This window comes from Berghia stephanieae, unplaced genomic scaffold (assembly GCF_034508935.2).
Source record: "Berghia stephanieae isolate SIO BIC M18660-M18661 unplaced genomic scaffold, UCSD_Bste_1.3 scaffold1676, whole genome shotgun sequence".
Lineage (NCBI taxonomy): Eukaryota > Metazoa > Mollusca > Gastropoda > Nudibranchia > Aeolidiidae > Berghia > Berghia stephanieae.
The window spans coordinates 2293-11853 of record NW_027622708.1 but is presented as its reverse complement, the minus strand read 5'-3'; the positions used below and the strand labels follow the sequence as shown (position 1 = coordinate 11853).

General features: G+C 35.8%; 1 long non-coding RNA gene across 1 annotated transcript; it reads right to left on the bottom strand.

Annotated features, from left to right (window-relative positions):
- Positions 1–7073: 7073 nt before the first annotated feature.
- Positions 7074–9241, bottom strand: LOC144961189 (uncharacterized). The gene is made up of 3 exons (XR_013643081.1): positions 9201–9241; positions 8992–9027; positions 7074–7263 (listed from the first exon to the last, which is right to left on the bottom strand). It is a non-coding gene; the product is annotated as an uncharacterized LOC144961189 (long non-coding RNA).
- Positions 9242–9561: the final 320 nt, after the last annotated feature.

Below are 9561 nucleotides of genomic sequence, written 5' to 3'. Positions count from 1 at the left end.
AGCCCCGCAAAAAATACAATCAAAAACCAAAGAAGCAGGATAGGCTAGTAAAGAGAAGAAGAAACGACATCACTATCGGATCGTACACCCATGCGAACATCATAGGTATATGATTCAAGGGTGATGCTCCCATCCAACCACCCGCTGTGATATATTAATCCTTCTTGACTTTCCAAGGTATTTAATAAACTACCCTTCTAGAAATACTCCATATCAAATTCAGCATGACAGGCATATCATTAAAATGATTTGAAACTCCATCAAAAATATTTGCTCACAATAAAAAATATCAAGTTGAAGTTCCTAAAGGCTTTACTGGGTCATTTTCTGTTCATTTTGTATACAATGATCAAAATTTATGAAATAATCAAAAATTAAAAACCACACATTTTCTCATTTTTATTTACAGTGATAGTCAAATAAGGACCCCAGCCCCAAAAAAAACAAAAAAATGTTTACTGTAGAGAGGTGTTTGAATAACATTAGGTCTCGGAGGGTCCAGTAACCTTTTTGGATTGAATGAGAACAAAATAGAGATGTCATGCAAAACCCCAACTAAAATACAGACAAAAAAATCACCGATGGAAATTTAAAAATTTACATAAATTTAGCAAATAATGAAAAAAAAAACAAAAAAAAAACCCCCAAAAACAAGGAGCATTATCATCAATCCAATTGTCAATCCCAAACTCACACATGAAAAGGGTTTGTCCGAAACGTCCATTGTCTGAACTGTTCCCATCCAAACCCTTTTCCATTTTCCCCTTTTTTAATAGTTTTTTTACAATTTTTTTCAGGATTCATGAAAGCCCCCCCCGCCTCAACAGTCTTAAATCGTTTTTAACTTTGGGAAATTTTCCCAAAAATTTCAGATTAAAGCAAGAGAGAAAACTTTTTAAATTTCAGCTTTGTATTCAAAAAAACGGGCTTATCATAAAGGCCTGAGACTTTTTATACTCTCCCAGTCTTAGAGAAAAATTGAAGGCCCCCTATTTAAATAGCATTACTTATGAAAAGTGGATAATGGGGTGTTTTTTTGCCCAAAATTTTCGCCTTTGTAAATGGTGCCATATGCATGCATGTTTTAACTCCTTGAGATCGGGGGTTATTCTTTTTCGACAGGCTTTGGGAAGAATTTTTTTTTTTTTAGGGTTTTTAAAAAAAAGTTATTGATATTGTTGTTCTTAATGAAATTTGTACTTAATTAGTTTGATTAAAAAAAAAAATTGCCCCACTCTATTGTTATATTGATTCTCTGCATTCTCCCCGACTTGCTTTAAATATCTAGAAAATTAAAACTAATAATCGAATACCAAAAACGCCCTTTCACCACTCAATGGAAAAATTTTTAAACCCAACATGGAATACGAGTCTCGCATGCATTTAAAAAATTTGAAAAAAATTTTTCATGATGTGTGAACCTGCTTTTTACACTGTATTGTCTACAGGGGCCGGTGATTGGTCCTGAAATTTTTAAACAAGATGTGTCCCAAGTGAGTTAAAAATGATGCAGCATTAAATGGCCCTTTAAAATTTTTTAAAAAGGGTGAGTTTGTTTGGGAATCTTATTTTTTATTTTTCCCTTAGATTAGACTGGAAAAAACTTTTCAAAAGATAATATTTATTGACTTTTTTTAAAAAAAAGTACATTGAATTAGTTTTAAAAAAGGGACAGTTCACTTTTTTTTAAAAACAACACTCAAACAAGTTTACTTTTTTTTTTTGGGGGGAAAAAGTCCTATCAGATAAATAAAGACTATAAAGCCTTTTCACTGGACATATATATTATTGCTAAACAATTTTTTTTAAAAAAATAAAAATAACTGATAAGAACCCAATTTAGTTAAAACTATAAATGGTGACTTCCCCATCACTTTGTGACAAAAAAATTTTAAAAAGAATGAATCCTCACCAGTCATAATATAAAAATTTTTCTAGATTGAAATTCTTGGAGCAAAACTTTCCAAACCCCCCAAAAATGTAGAGTTTGGTCCCAAGGGGAAATTCATCACATGATACCTCAATGGATGGGGAATTTTTCCCAAATTGTTTTTCCAAATCGTAACCATCATCAAAGCACTGAATCTCCAAATGTCAGGGAATCCAATCCATGCGCCCAAAAATTTGGGCCTCCACCACTACATAAACATATTGTTTTTGAAAAATTATTTTTAAAACACACAATAAAAAATATCTACATGGCATTTTTTGTGAATAAAAGTTTTGATTTTAAAAAAAAAAGGGTTAAAAAGAAATTTATTTCTTTTTTCACAGAAGAAAAAGGGAACTTCTTTGCTAAGGGTGAGACAAATGAAAAGTAAAGTACCCCTCAGATTTCAGGGAAAAAATCCCGTTCTGATGTATATGGTAACAACTTTAAACTTTTTAATTTTTTTTATACAGCGCTGATACTCATGTACTAAAAGACTCTTGAACCCCTGGTTTTCAATGAATAGTTTAAAGGGTTTAAAAGATCTCTTTTTCCAAATGCTTTGTGTGATATTGGGTTCCACACAAAAAGGGCAAAAGTAACAAACTAGTGCTTTTTAAAAGAAAGAAAATTAATTTTGTAGAATCAGGTATGAATCGAGATGTGGACACTACATTTTAATTTAATTAAAAAAAAGGGTAGGGGCAGGGTCTTCAAGGTAAAGGTAAACACAGGCTTTAAAATTGATCCTTTACTACACCGGTAACCCGGAATAGTGCACAGGAAAGGCGACCTGCCCGTAATGAGCATTACAGTAATTAACTTTGAAAAACAAAGAACAACTTTAAATGATTTACAAGAAAGAATTTATGTCATAGAGACAGAAACCCAAAATTATTTCGACTTCCCAATCACAAGGGGTCCTGAAAAGGCACTTTCACTTCAAATGATTGACCAACACATTTAAGGAGACCACTCATACAGGGTGGGAGAATTCTTCCTTGCCCAAACCCTTTAATTCCCCCAAACACCTATTCATTTCCCTGAATTGGGAATTTGGGAGAGGCAAAGTTCATTTCCATCCTACTTATGAAATTGCCACCCCCAAAATTTCCTGCCTATTTCTGTTTTTGAAAAAAAAAAAAGTAATATTGCCCTTCAGGCGTCATGTCTGTGAGGGGCCTCTTGTAAAAACGTATTGGGGCACGTTTAGTGGGTATTGCGCTATATAAATGCTCAATTTAAAAAAAAAACAACTTGTATTTAAAAGTTCTATTTAGTATTTTTTTTTTTTATTATTTAGCAGTGTTTATATTAAAGAAAAATTATGCTAACGACCCCGAACCCTTTAAAATTAAAGCACATATCCCCATCTATATAGAAACGGGTGTCCCGCAGATTATCAGACTTTAAAAAACCCACCCAAACAATTTAAAAACAGGGGTGAGAATGACTGGTCACAAAAAAGGGGGAAATTTTTCATCGTGAGATCAGACCCATCATGCGACCATAACCTAAAAATTTTAAATTTCACTCAAATTTACTGAGATGCGATCTAAAATTTGTCTTGCAGAAATTTCTGACACGATGGTGGAATTTCAAAATTGAAAGTGTAATTCAAACATTTGGTGGTTTAGTAGGATGATGATGTGATGGTTGTTAAAGTGGTGATGGGGATGAGGGGTAATGATTGTAGTATAGTATGGTCGTATGGATGATTGCGTGGTGGTGGTTGTAGTGCTGTGGTAGGAATGTGAGTGTTGGTTGTTGTAGTAGTGTGGTGGTAATGATGATGTGGTGGGGGTTGTAGTATGGTAGTAGGTTTATGATGTGGGGGGGTTTTGTAGTATGGGGTGGTAGGGATATGTGGTAGTGGGGGTGGGGGATGATGATGTGGTGGTGATTGTAGTAGTAGTGGTGGTAGGAACGATGCTGTGGTGGTGGTTGTAGTAGGGTTTGATGTGGTGGTGGTTGTGTAGTGGGGTCTTAGGATTATTGTGTGGGGGTTTGTGTAGTTGTGGGGGAATTGTTGGGGGTTTTAGCATAGTGGGGGTAGGGAGATGGGGTGTTATTTGTGTAGTAGTGGTGGTGGTAGAGATGATGGTGGTGGGGGGGTTGAATAGTGGTGGTAGAGATTTGATGTAGGGGTTTTGGTGATGTTTTTTATTCATGAAAATAATAGCAATTTGCAAAAAGGAGGAAAATGCCCATCCATCGGGCAACAAAGAAAAGTGTAAAAATAACGGGAACAAGTTTTGTTTTAGTATTATTTAATATATCTAAAGTGTATAATCCATTCTTATTATTAACATAAATTTACTTTTTGTAAACATTTAAGAATTGTCCTTTCCCATATGTAAAAGGCCTACAATGCTTTCAAAAAAAAGGCCAGAAAGTGTTGTTTGTTTGTTTTTTACTTCATAAAGCAGTACAATTCTTTTTTCCCGAAACAAGGGTTTTTCGCTTAAAAAAACCCCAATAATCCTCAAATTTAAAGCCATAGCCCAAAGGTAAAAAGAAAGAAGAAAATTAAGCCAACCACCATTGCTTTTTTTAATAAAAATTTATTACTCTGATAACCAGATGATTATACAAAGAGAGAGAGAGAGAGAGAGAAGAGAAGAGGAGAAGAGAAGAGAGAAGAGAGAGAGAGAGAGAGAGAAGAGAAGAGAGAGAGGAAGAGAGAGGGGGGGGGGGGGGTATAAAAAAGGCAATAGGTACATAAAAACGGAAAAAAAAATCCGGCCCCATTTGTCCTTCCCTTCCCATTCAAACCCTCAGCCAGTTAATCAAAGAACACCACTGGTCTTCTGTATCAATTGTGGGATCTGGCGCCATTCTGTCTGGCCCGACGTCATAAAAACGGACCGTCACCAAATTTCAAGAGACTGAGCACAGGTGTCAAAATATGACATAAGACATAAGGGTGATTTTGTGGTTTTGAGGAAAATGCTTGCCAGGGCAAAAAATCCGACCTCGGGTGCAATTATCCGATTTTTTTCCTACCAACCGACCTTAAGGTAAAAATCCCACTTTATCCACTTATCCGACCTCGTGGACACCCTGTAGAAATCATCCAGTGCGGTGTCATTCAAATTTTGAATAAGAATAGAAATATATTGAAACTACATTAAAACTTTTAAAATGAAAAATCACCTTTACAACAAACAGCAGATCCTAAGTCAAACCCTGGTTTTTTCGACAATGTCAGTCATAAATCAAATTTCACAACCCTGCACATCGGTTGTTACCATCAGACAGGTCAGAGAGTTTAATCACATCAACCAATCCCTCCTCTTTGGGTTTGACAAAAGAGCCCAAAACATCATCAGCTCTTGGTTCAAAATTCTTGTATTAAAAGGGAAAACCCAGACAGGATAAGACATACACATGGATTACTCAGGCTGCAAGAAATGAAACTCATATGCACTAAAAGAATGTAATAAAGAGCACATTGTCTTTGGTCCATTGGAGTAAATCAGACATCACAAATGTCTTTTCCCTCTGCATGAATTTATTATTTTAAAAAAAAAAAAGAAAAAAAAAAAGAAAAGAATTTTAAGATGAAATGGGTTTTAAATAAAATAATCTATGGATAGTTTAGTCTGATATGACTTCAAAATAATGGACTGAAAAGGAATTAACCTCTACCACTTCCAAAATTATTTCGCTTCAATCTAGTTGTTTAAGGCAATCAGTGACAATGGGCCTTTAATCACCGTACAGAAAACAATCCTGATTACGTCTATTTACATGAATGTCTCATAGATTTTTAAAAAAACTTCACAAAAAGCTGTTCGTCTTCAAGGAAATACGCTGATGCACATTTAAATCATTTCTGTTCTTAAAAATGAAAACCATACCCATATATATATACACAATTATATTGTGCACTTCTACTGATTCATCTTTGCAACGTTTCCCCCCCATTACCCCAGCTGCCCTGATGGCCCCAAATTTTTATTTCATACATAATGCATCGATTGTTGAAAGCCTTATATTCATATTAACATTCCTGCAATATCCAACAGAGGCTCAGCAACATGTTATCTCCGCTTAAAAAATAAAAAATGCAAGTGCAAATGCAACAATGGTGACTTGTCCCTTAACTGGTGGAAAAAATTGAGTATTGATTTCAAAACTCTTGTGTACTTGGTTAAAGCACATTTCCCCACTCAACCAAGGTGTGGCGGATGAGTACCTCGCTATAGGCAGTAATGGTTAGTGTCACAGTATTATTACAACTTAGACATCTAAATTAAACGACTGCATCCAAATTTGGCACCTGAGGGCCTGTTAAGTAATAAGGAATGCTGCATTTGAAGTACCCTCAGCACACTGAATCAATGGAGCTGCCTTATAATATATAAAAAGCTCATAATTGCTTATTTCCTATACCAAGTACACCTTCACACTTGAATTGTGGGAGATAATGTCACATAAATATGGATCTGACACTGGAGCTGATATTTGCTTTCATTTACATCCACCCAATTACTACGCATATACAAAAATCACTCGACTAACAAAACAAGATACAAAAATGACTTGCCCAAAAGTTAATGTGTTAAGATTTATTCTTACCAGAAATTGGTCATCAAGTTTTCCTGCTTTGCCAGTCTGTTTGCAATCTCATGACAAAGCGGCAAAGAGTCATTTGTGCATTGAATAATTTTACAAACAGCCTCCTGAAGTATTCCAATCTCAGAAAATCTGTTAAACTCACACCATCCATTCAAAGCTAATATTCTTGATAATTCTCCCTCAGCAATTAGAAACTCATCAGACAGGTAAGTCACTACCTGATCTAATGTGAGATTCAGAAAAGACTCTTCTTTGGACAATGTACTGAAGTAGATATTACAATATCTTCTTGATGCATTGTATATTTCTTGCACATTATGATATTGAGAAAAGTGAAGAATCTCAAAACAATTTTGAGGGTTAATTATAGATTTCATAAAATCACAACACTGTTTAAAAATGGCAGCTGAAACTTGAAGAATATGAGCTGCAAGTGTCACTTCAAAAATATTATCAATTGTCAAAGACAGATGTCCTGAGTAAAATCCATGAAGAAGAATCTCAAATGGATTCTTTTCTATCAATTTGATTGTAATAATATTTTGAGTATTTTCCATGTGAGATGAAAACATAGCCTTGAAGTATCACAGTGTTTAATAAGAACATCTTTGTGTGAATGAAAATGACATGGCCCAACACAAACAGTGATGTCTGAAAATCGGTCATCCCCTGCTGAGCTGGCAAACCACTCTTCAACCATGTCTTTCAGCTATTCACATTTATACTCATCAAGTAGTAGGCAAACTTTGCTGAAATAAGAAAAGAAAAGAAAGAATGAAATTAAAAAACAATATTAGTTCTTTAATACTCTGCCTTGTAACCTATATATGAGGGCAATACCTAACAGAGCAGAAAAATCAAGTTATCTAAAAACTCATCTTATCTTATCTTAAAAAACTTGTCTAAAAACACTTCAACTTCAATACTTTGAAATTCCGAGCAATCTGCGATTTGGCTGCCCCTGTTCTCATCCTGGGTGAGAACAGAAAAAACATTCGACCTCTCATCCTGGGTGAGAATATAACTCACCCCTGTATTTTCCAACAGGTAGGGTAGCCTAGCCGCCGCCCCTTCTCGCTATCTCACCCCTGTACCAACAGGTAGAGTCAGCTTAGCCCCCCCCCCTCTCAATATTCTCACCTGATCATCATCATCTCTCGTGTGACTGCTTTTAGTGGTAATGGACGTAAGGAGGGTGAACATATATGTCATACATTTAGAATTTAGATTGGATTGCTTGAGATATGAGAATCATGTTGGAAATCTGTATACACAGGAGTTAATCTCTCTCTCTCTCTCACGACCGACAAGCTACGCCATCACAAGACATTTGGTTGGCATTACGAGCCCATTAATGCAAGGGGGTGATAGGATACCAAAGACATTGCCTGGATGTTGAAATTCAGTAAAAACATTTTAAACATTTTTAATACACAATAAATAAATATATATATGTTTGTCTTCCACTATTTATATTGCTAAATAACATTAAAAGTAATTTACAGAAAATAAAAAACTTCCACCATCCAAGTGCCGGAGGCTTTTTCTCTTTGACTTTGATCTCGTATCAATAGTTTCCCCTACAACCACCACCTCGGTTGTTTGTGGGTCAACCCCCCCCCCCCATCATCAGTTTATTTCTCTCCCAACCTAGGAAAGAGCTCTGATCCATTTACCTTTCTTTTTTTTTTCCACTTTCATATGTTGTCATCAAATTGAGTGATTTATTGGCGAAAGCCTAAGATTGAATAAACTTTGAAACTCTAATATTGAATGACACTCCTGCCCCACCCCTAACACATGGTGGGGTGTAAGTGTGAGGCCTGAGGTATTCTCCATTCTTCTATACTCCGCCTCCGTTTCTTGTCAATTGAATGGACGATAGTTCTTTGAAGTTCAACTGTATGTCTCAGTAGAAAATAGGAACATTTAAAAAGTGAGTTTGCCAATACTACTACTGGTTAAATGAATCTGAGGTTGGCTCTGAGATTAGTTGGTTCCATAAGAGGTATTTTACTAAAGTCGATGAAAAAAAAAAAATGAAGGGGGGGGGGGGGGGGTCTAGTCTGTTCGCTGAATGCAAGGTGTTCGTTGAGTATGTTCCTCTCCTTACGTCCAGTATCACTTTAAAAAAGCAGTCATGTGAGAGATGATGATTGGGTGAGAGCACAGACTAATCTGTGGGTGAGAGTAGCGAGGAGGGGCGGGGGCTAGGGGGTGAGAATAGTGAGAAGGTGCCACTACTTCTATTCTCATCCAGGCAGGATGAGTCGGATGAGAATTGAATAGTCACTTCAAATAATATCTCCGAATGCCAACTTCCATGAATACCCTTTTATTTACAACATTGATGAACGTAACAGTAACAGGTAAGGCTTTTCTTTCAGCTGACCTTTAATTATTTTTTTTTTAAATTAGAAGATCTTGAAATTGTAAATAGTAGTATAAGTATAAAGCATATTTAGATATTTTCTCACATTCTTGGTCTTGGAAGCACTCATCAAGCCCAAGCACTGCCACTGCGTAAAATAAAACTGTAAAACATAAATATACTGCCACAGAAGACTACATAGTCCAAATAATTTGTTGATTGCACATGTGCATTGGAATATGAGTCCAAATAGCCATTGGGACTGTTCAGACTCGAGTCCGAATAGCCGCAGCCACAATATTATATTATATATACCGCCAAGTGTCGGGTGTCTTGCCGATAAAAACAGAACAAAAACGAAAGTGATCAAGATCAATTAGCCACTCCCACGCCTCGTTCTGAAAAAAGTCCGCGAAATTAAAGGGGAGGCAAGAGAAAATCAGCTGATCGTTAAAATAGTAACAGAAAAGTGGAGGTGCTCGGCAATGAATGCAAGAAAGACATTTAAAACGCCGTAAAAATGTTTAAAAATCACTTAATGTTATAATTACCATCCATAACAACCTGTCAAATTCACATATGTAAGATGTCAAGCCAAAATTAATAATAAAATAATAAAGAACACGATTGACCGGTGGTCCGTTGACTACACATGCATACGAGTACCAGAAATATT